The sequence below is a fragment of the Heloderma suspectum genome, chromosome 14 (genome assembly GCF_057233095.1).
Source record: "Heloderma suspectum isolate Gila_16-S chromosome 14, 16-S_ref, whole genome shotgun sequence".
Lineage (NCBI taxonomy): Eukaryota > Metazoa > Chordata > Lepidosauria > Squamata > Helodermatidae > Heloderma > Heloderma suspectum.
In genome coordinates, this window is record NC_139471.1 from 18,639,385 (window position 1) to 18,648,097 (window position 8,713).

The 8,713-nt window shown below is 46.7% G+C and overlaps 1 long non-coding RNA gene across 1 annotated transcript; it reads right to left on the reverse strand.

The window, feature by feature from the left end:
• Positions 1–1,040: 1,040 nt before the first annotated feature.
• On the reverse strand, positions 1,041–6,122 carry LOC146335734 (uncharacterized). The gene is made up of 3 exons (XR_014785847.1): positions 6,062–6,122; positions 5,506–5,657; positions 1,041–2,481 (listed from the first exon to the last, which is right to left on the reverse strand). It is a non-coding gene; the product is annotated as an uncharacterized LOC146335734 (long non-coding RNA).
• Positions 6,123–8,713: the final 2,591 nt, after the last annotated feature.

Below are 8,713 nucleotides of genomic sequence, written 5' to 3' on the forward strand. Positions count from 1 at the left end.
AGCCTCCCCCCCCCGGCCTGAATTTCGGCCAGGTGAGGCGGGAAGCCTCCCCCCCCGGCCTGAACTTCGGGGGGAGAAGCAAAGCGCCTCCCCCCCCCACCGCGAAGCAAGCTGCGAGACCAGGTAAGTGACTTTCGTACATCCCTACTTTATATACCATCCTCCCATAAAGCCAAAAGCTCTGCTTCTAACCTGAACAAATGAAACTTGAGTGGAGAAATGAAACTGACACTTAACCGGAGAAATAAAACTCCTCCTCTCAGGGTTACCCCCCCCAACAGAAAATTCCAGGCCTCTAAGCCTGACTTCACCCCCACACACACCCTTTGCCTCTGTAGGCCTCAAATCTTCACATATTCCTACTTCATGGATGTACATACTACTACCAGCACCACATTAAATATGTTTACCAAGTGGACCTGGAATGTAGTGACTAGGGATGTCAGAGAATTCTGCCACTGATCTCGGTGAGGCCGAATGCCAGTGCATTCAGCCCCCCGAAATCCATGGGGGAACGAAGCCCCCGCCCCCCAACTCCCAAAAGGCGTGCGAAACCAAGCACTTACCTGCTGACGTCTGTGCTGATTTGCGAATGGCGGCCACCCTGCAGCCGCCATTCACTTCTTCATCATAGCCGTGATAGGCTACGTAAATACTTACATTGCCTATCATGGCTAACACAGGGACATTAGTATTTACGTAGCCTATCATGGCAAGCAAAAAAAAAAACCGCGTATGCAAATGGCGGCGGCTATGGCGGTCGCCATTTGTGTTCCCTTTTTTTTGCTGTTTTAGCCTACGTAAATGTTTACATAGGCTATTACGGCGGGAAAAAAAAGGGGAACGCAAATAGCATAGTGGGCGCTATTTGCATTCCTTTTTTCGCTGTAATAGCCTACGTAAATATTTATGTAGGCTAAAACGGCAGGGGGGAAAGGAACGCAAATAGAGCCTACTACGCTATTTGTGTCCCCCTTTTTTTTCACCGTAATAGCTTATGTAAATATTTACGTAAGCTAAAACAGCGAAAAAAAGGGAACACAAATGGTGGCCGCCGTAGCCGCCGCCATTTCCGTATGCAGTTCTGTTTGTTTCTTTTGCTTGCCGTGATAGGCTATGTAAATTCTTACGTAGCCTATCAGGGCAGCCTGGGTGGATGCGAATGGTTGCCGCTACGGCGGCCATCATTTGTGTCCGCAGCAGCCCGTCCGCAGCTGGAACTCCGGCTGCAGATGGCCCTGGCCGGCTGCTCCGCGGAGCCGCAGTGGAGCGGAGCCAGCCAGGCAGGATTCCGGGGGGAGGGATGGAGCGCCTCCCCCCTCCACGAATCACATACGCGAAAAGGTGACTTTCATACATCCCTAGTGGTGACAGACTTTTCAGTTAGAAAATGCGGTTTCTGAGTCAGGGAGCAGGCGTCAAACTCTACTTCTTCTTATATAAAATCAAGACCTGTTTGTCCTGAAGTCGGTGTGTGTGTTGCAAAATACAATAACTTTAGCCCTGTTAGAGGAAGGACATGACTGTTTTCCTGTTTCACGCTGCTCTGCTGATGAGTTTATGAAGCTGTAGCTGTAGGCATGGATGCAGGGGGAGGGGCAAGGGGAAGACACAGACACAACCTTATCTCTGACTGTGGCATTGCTGTAATCAACTGAAAAATCCCCTGTGCTTAAAAAAGAAAAAGGAAAGAAAATTACCAGAAGGGGAGGAGTTGTCCATCTGCAAAATGGGCTGCCAATGTTGGACATTTTCTGGAGACACAGACCCATTTGGACTCTAGACGAGCTTTGCCAAACATGGACTAAACCTCAACCACAAAGATAATGTTACATTCACTCCCTCCCCGCATCTCTCTCCACAATGCTAGTTTTATTTATTTATTTTCTTTCTTCCCTTTTTCATTGAGTTGTCTCCCTCGTTCTTCAACTGGAATTCAAGTCCTAGCTTCATCTCTGAAAGGAAACATTAGTTCTTGCTCTTATCATTCCAGCACCATCTTGTAACACCTGTAAAACAAATCCAATAAAAACCTGGGGGAAAGAAGCTCCAATAATTAGAGGGGAGGGAAAAGAGAAACATGCACGCGCACACACACACACACACACACACACACACAGTAACAGTCGAAACCATCCAGAACTTTTATTTCTTCTTGAGTAGTCATACTCTGTGATGCATGGCAAGCAGGCATTAAATTCGCACTCAACTCAAAGGCAAACCATTATTCTGTAATTTTGTATGTAAATAAGATGTATTAGGGAGCTGCTCAAGCAATTAATTAAACAGCTGTTACAGAATAAGTGATAAAGGAAACAGGGGGATGAATATGCAGAATTTCACTTGCCCTGCCATCAATATTCATTTTTAGTTCTGGTTGTGTAGATACATACATGCTGTTGAACATCAAGGAATGCCAAATAGCACTGCCGTTGTATTGAGCCGCTTTATTTCTTGGGGTTGTCAAAGTGTATGATTTCCCTGCAATGATAGCAGCAATACAAAATGGCATTGTATGTCATGGCAGAGTTGCCCAGGTGTACCTGTTAAACAGAGCTAAGCATTCTTGGCTAGAGAGAACATCTTTTAAAATCCCATTAGTTTGGAATACAGCGATGGTTCTGAATTCCAGATACGAGTATGAAGGTGCAGAATGCCATATACAGACTAAAGCTCACATTACGAGAGACCTAGGAGCAAGTCACATTCCGCTCAATTCAGTTGGTTCCATTTTATTAGGGGTGGACGAATTACTTACCCCATTCCAGTCAGGGGCATTCATGGGGGGGGGAGGCAATCCGTCCCTCCCCGCGGAATCCTCCCTGGCCAGCTCCGCCCCGCATCCCTGCGTAAATACTTATGTAAATACTTACATAGCCTATCATGGCTAACGCAGGGATGCAAATGCCATAGCGGCCTCCATTTGTGTCCCTGCGTTAGCCGTGATAGGCTACGTGTATATTTACGTAGCCTATCATGGCAAAAGGCAGGGACGCAAATGTCGTAGTGGCCGTAAAGACTTAACGTAGCCTATCACAGCTAATGCAGGGACGCAAATGGCGGCCGCAGACCGGGGCAGCCATTGGCGGCCGCAGACCAGGGACAGCAGACGGACCGGATGGCCGAGGGTCCATCCCGGGACAATTTTGCGGGGTGGCGGGGGGGATTGCTCCATTCCGCCACGCACTCCGGGGGAGCCGGATTCTAAAGCGCAGAGTCAAACTACGGAACTCGCTACATTTGGAAGACTGTATACAGTTGGAATACTGGGTACAGTTCTGGTCACCACACCTAAAAAAAGATATTATGGGGTTGGAATAAGTGCAGAAAAGGGCAACGAAAATGATCAAAGGGCTGGAACATCTCCCCTCTGAGAGGAGGTTACAACAGCTGGGATTGTTTAGCTTGGAAAAGGGGAGGCATGAAAGAGGTCTACAAAATTAGGCATGGTTTGGAGAAACTGGGTAGGGAGACATTTTTCTCCCTCTCTCACAATATGAGAACCCAAAGGGGTCCTCCCATGAAGCTGATTGGTGGGAGATTCAGGACTGGTAAAAGGAAGGTCTTCTTCACACAGCGCAGAGTCAAACTACGGAACTCGCTACCACAGGATGGAGTGATGGCCACCAACTTGGATGGCTTTAAAAGGGGGTTGGACAAATTCATGGAGGAAAGGGCTATCAATGGCTACTAGTCCTAATGGCTATGTTCTACCTCCAGTACCAGAGGCAGTGAGCCTATGTACACCAGTTGCTGGGGAACATGGGTGGGAGGGTGCTGTTGCACTCATGCTCTGCTTGTGGGTTCCTGGTCAACAGCTGGTTGGCCACTGTGAGACCAGAATGCTGGAGTAGATGTACCCTTGGTCTGATCCAGTGTGGTTCTTCTTATGTTCGTATGGATTAGATCCAGCACCTCTGTAGATACACTCCAAAAAGATGTGGAACTGATTCAGAGTCAGAGGGGGAGGAGGTTAAAGGGTTTGCTGAAGTGCCAAGGTTGCAGGGGCGAACAATCCCAGAGAGGTGGTTGTCCAGGTGCAAACTAATCAGGAGGCAAGTAGCCAGCCAGGGCTCTCTTCACCCATGCGAATCCCAGAGAAGGAAGTAGAGGAGGTGTTAAATATACAAGATCCCGGGATGAGACGTCAGGCTAGGGAGAGGAGCAATGTCAACTCATGAGGCATTACAAAAGGCTGGCCATATAGGGAAGGTCCCTCTGGAAAGACCCACCCTAGAGGAGGGGCTTAACCAGCCACTCAGCTTGTCAAAGGGACAGCCAGCACCACTTTTAATAGCAATTGTCTAACATAGTGCATTAACCAAAGGGAATTGCTTGTAGCCTAAGTGTTCCTGAATTATGCAAAGCTGTCTAGAGTCTTGGTACTTCTCTGCGGTTCATGGATTCTGATTGTAACCTGAAGCACTGCTGATCTGACTGTAGTTTGCATAATAAAAGCCATTGTTCTGCCCTTTGACTTTTCTGATAAATCATAAAAGAGACCCGAGGCTGGGCACTCAACATGTCCTCCACCCTCCCTCAGGAATATAGGAAGCTGCCTCACACTGGATGTGAGTACTGGTCCATCTAGATAGTATTGCCTGCTGAGTAGGCCCCACTCTGAGTAGGCCCTCCAGAGTTTCTGGAAAGGAGGGATTTTTCCCACCACTTGCTATATAAGGCTTTTAATTGAAGAGGATAGGGACTGAACCTGGGACCGTCTGCGTGTAAACCACATGCTTTACCACTGAGCTATGGTCCTCTGAGTAAAATGCACTCATGTTAAGTGGATGGAAGTGGTGAGGCCAACCTTGGGTGATGCTAGAGGGAAGGAGGTTTCTCTCCCACATTCTCACTCACTCCTGGTTCTTTCCCTGAACCAAGAAATCTAAAGAGTGTGTTCCTCTTCAGCTTCCCCTTTCCTCCACTGTCTTTCATGTGCAGGTTTCCAGACACACCTATGTTCTGCATTTGATGAAATGTGGCCCGTAAAACTGTATCCCAGTATGCATTTGTTAGCCTTTAGGGTGCCACAAGATTCTTTGGGTGTAGGTAGAGATGTATGGGTTTTATAAAATCTGTTCCATCTGAGTCTCATGGATTGTCAGATGCCTTTCCTTCCATTGTCTGCTCACAGATAGAATCCGTGTTTTTTTCCAGTTTCCCAAATATATGCACATGTACATTTGTGCAGATGTGCAAATCACCCCTCCCCAATCTGCATGTTCATGCCTTATCCTATGGGGGAAATGCACATTTTCAGCCAGTGTTATTTTATTTCACATATTTTTCTACAACTAAATTTGCGTAAAATTCCAGAAAGTTTTTTCTTTAAAAGGTCTGCAAGTCCGTGGAATCTGTGTGACTCTGAAAAAGCCACTCAACTGCAGAAGTCTGAATTCATTTGAATCCGTTGTGGATTTCTTCAACATCCACAGATGTAAATGTGTGGGGAGGGGGTTCTAGATCAGTCTGACATAGCTGACCCTCTAGAATTGTTCTTACCTTATTTTGCCATGCTTTGCTGATCTCTTTTGTCTATCCCAGTCTTTGTCCATCTCACCCTCTCCTTCTCCTTCCCCTGTTCTTTGTCCATCCCATTCTTTTTTCCTTTCTGTTTGTCCACTCAAGAAACTATGTGGGGTGGAGGTGAAATCCTGGAAGGAAAGAAAAAGCATATAAGAATCTCTTTTCAAAATTCATACCCACACCTGAAACAACAGCCCTGGTTTTACTCATATTCTTCCCATCAGAACAGAAAAAGGAGGGGAGTGCAAAATACAAGCCCATTGAAACACCCCATCCCTCAAATTACAAAGTGCTTGAGGGCAATCTTCTTTCTGTTCCTCAACTAGCCTTGTGCCCCAAGGCAATCATTCAAGCTGGAGCGCCATATTGTACTGAGTCCTAGACTTATTAAAAATGACAAGACTCCTGCCTCTCCACTGAAAGAGATCAGAACATGAAGAGATAAAGGACTGTTCTGGCTATTTGTGAAAAGTCATTTAAATTTGCATCGTCCCTCCTTCCAACAGCTTAACAATAGCGAGAGGTTAACTACCTCAAACCGTAGCTCATTCAGAAACAACAGCCTCTTCTCTCCAGCGTTCCATATATGTCACAGTTGTTTGGCAAACAAACAGCTTTTATTTCCCCTTCCCTAAGTGAATTTGCTTCGGGAGTGCACATTGGACAGTATTTTCAGACATCCAGCTATCTCTGCCTCGCAGCATAATGCTGGCCAGACTGTTCTGGGTGGCCCAATTACATAATTTTTTTTTGGCCACAGGAGCTTTGGAGAACAAAGGGAAGAAAGCAGAATGAGCCAATATTACCAGAGCATGTACTGAATATCATTATTAATGTATTAATTAAAGGTATTTATACATTACTTTTCTGCCCACCTTAGCTGGGGTGGACTTGTTTTTTCCAGTGTGTACGTTTTGCATGTATTCTCAATTAGGGATATCTGTTTCCAGGAAATACTACCCTTTGGGGGCTCACTGGATTTCCATGGTGCACCTGACTCAGCTTGCATCTGTGACCAAGCTGCAGGCTTTTCCTGAAATCTGGGAATTTTTTCCTTAAAAAAAAAAAAAATCACCAATTGGTTCCCCACAAATACAGTTCATGGAGAAAAAACATATCTAATGAAAGCTTTAACTTAACTGACGGTGTTTATGAAACATTCAAAGTCTTAAATCTTTTTATCTTTACAAAACTTCCTTACATACAATGTTCTTGGTGTAAACTAAACTTTGACTAGGTTGCTTTTAACTGTAGGTGTCTCTTAATCCCGTCATGATTTGTTTACAGGCCATATGTCACTGGAATATCATTGTACTTTGGCTTGCTCCTGTGTTTATAAAAGCATACAGATACTTTTAAATGTTATTTTGTTACATTTAACAGCCAGAGACTTCCTTTCTGAGCAATATCTAAAGTTTGACTGGGTTATTTTTTAACTGTAGATGTCTCTTGATCCCGTCATGATTTGTCTACAGGCCGTATGTTACTTGTATCATTGTACTTTGGCCTGCACCTGTGTCTGTAAAGGTGTACAGAAACTTTTTTGTGTTCATATTTCATTTTGCTCCAATTAGGGATGGCACAGGCACCTGATTCAGCCCGGGAATCCAGCAGACCTGCTCCTGACCACACCCACGAGCCCCGCTCACTGAGCCCCTACCCCTGCTCACCCCTTGCCCACACTCGACAAATGGCCTGCACTCACCCTGACAGCCTTGTTGAGCTTTGCAGTTGCCATTTTCTGAGAAATAAAACAGTGATCGCAAAAATGCACAAATTTGTGCACATGCAAAAATGTGCATTTTGTGAATGCACATATTCACGTATATGCAAAAGTGTGCGTTTTATGAAAAATGCACATTTCCGTACACACACCAATGTGTGCCTTCACAAAAATGTGCATTTCACACATAAGAATATGTGCATTCGCAAAAATATGCATTTTCATGCATACAAAAATGTGCATTTTTGTGATCACCGTTTTATTTTTTTAAAAAATGGCGGACACGGAGCTTGATGAGGCCACTGGGGTGAGTGTGGGCTGCTTGCCGAGAGTGGGAGGGCTCAAATGCAGCCTGGGAACCAGCGAGCGGCGGGCAAGGGCTGGGCAGGAGTCTAGAGAACCCGGACAGGGGTGAGTTTGCACATCCCTAGCTCCAATTTGCAATTAATTATGTTTGTTTAATTATACTTGACATGGTTTGTATTAAAAATAACACTTTATACTACATTGTTAGAGCCTAATTCTTAAAAACAAAAGCTTTATGGACTAGGGATGTACGAAAGTCATTTACCTTTTCGCAGGGGTGCTTCGCGGTGGGGGGGGAGGCGCTTCGCTTCTCCCCCCGAAGTTCAGGCGAGGGGGGGAGGCATCCCGCCTCGCCCGGCCGAAATTCAGGCTGGGGAGAAGCGCCCCGTCTCCCCGGCCGCGAACCAAAGTGTAAAAAACCAAAAAAACGTGATAGGCTACGTAACAATTAACGTAGGCTATCATGGCTAGATTTCCAAAGTCAGCTGTGACAGGCTACGTAAATCATTACGTAGCCTATCACGGGTGACTTTGGGGGAAAAAAAGCGCGTACGCAAATTAGGGATGGCGGAGAATTTCTCCCCGAATCTTCGGGGGGCCGAGTGCCAATGCATTCGGCCCCCCAAAATCGGTGGTGAAATTCTCCGCCACCCCCCCGCCACCCCCCCAGGACAGGACTTACCTCTGGCCAATGTCCCTCCCAGCAGCGGGTCCCGGCGGCAGTTCGGCGGCGATTCGTCACAGGCGGGGGCGGCAGCCGGTCTCCTGACTGGCTGCCGCCGCCGCCGCCATTGCAAAAAAAAAACTAAAGTAAAAAAAAAAAACCACACCCATGATAGGCTACGTAACAATTTAAGTAGCCTATCATGGCTAGATTTCCAAAGTCAGCCGTGATAGGCTACGTAAATCGTCACGTAGCCTATCATGGGTGACTTTGAAGAAAAAAAAAAAGCACATACGCAAATGGTGGCGGCCCATGGGCGGATGTCCAGTGGCTGCCCAGCGGCCGGATGTCCAGTGGCCAAGAAGCGGAGCCAGCCGGACAGGATTCCGGGGGGGAGGACCGGATCGCCTCCCCCCCATTGAGGATTCTGGGGTGGGGGACAGAGTGCCTCCCCCCCACCGCTGATTGCCTGGTGCAGAGTCAGGTAGGTG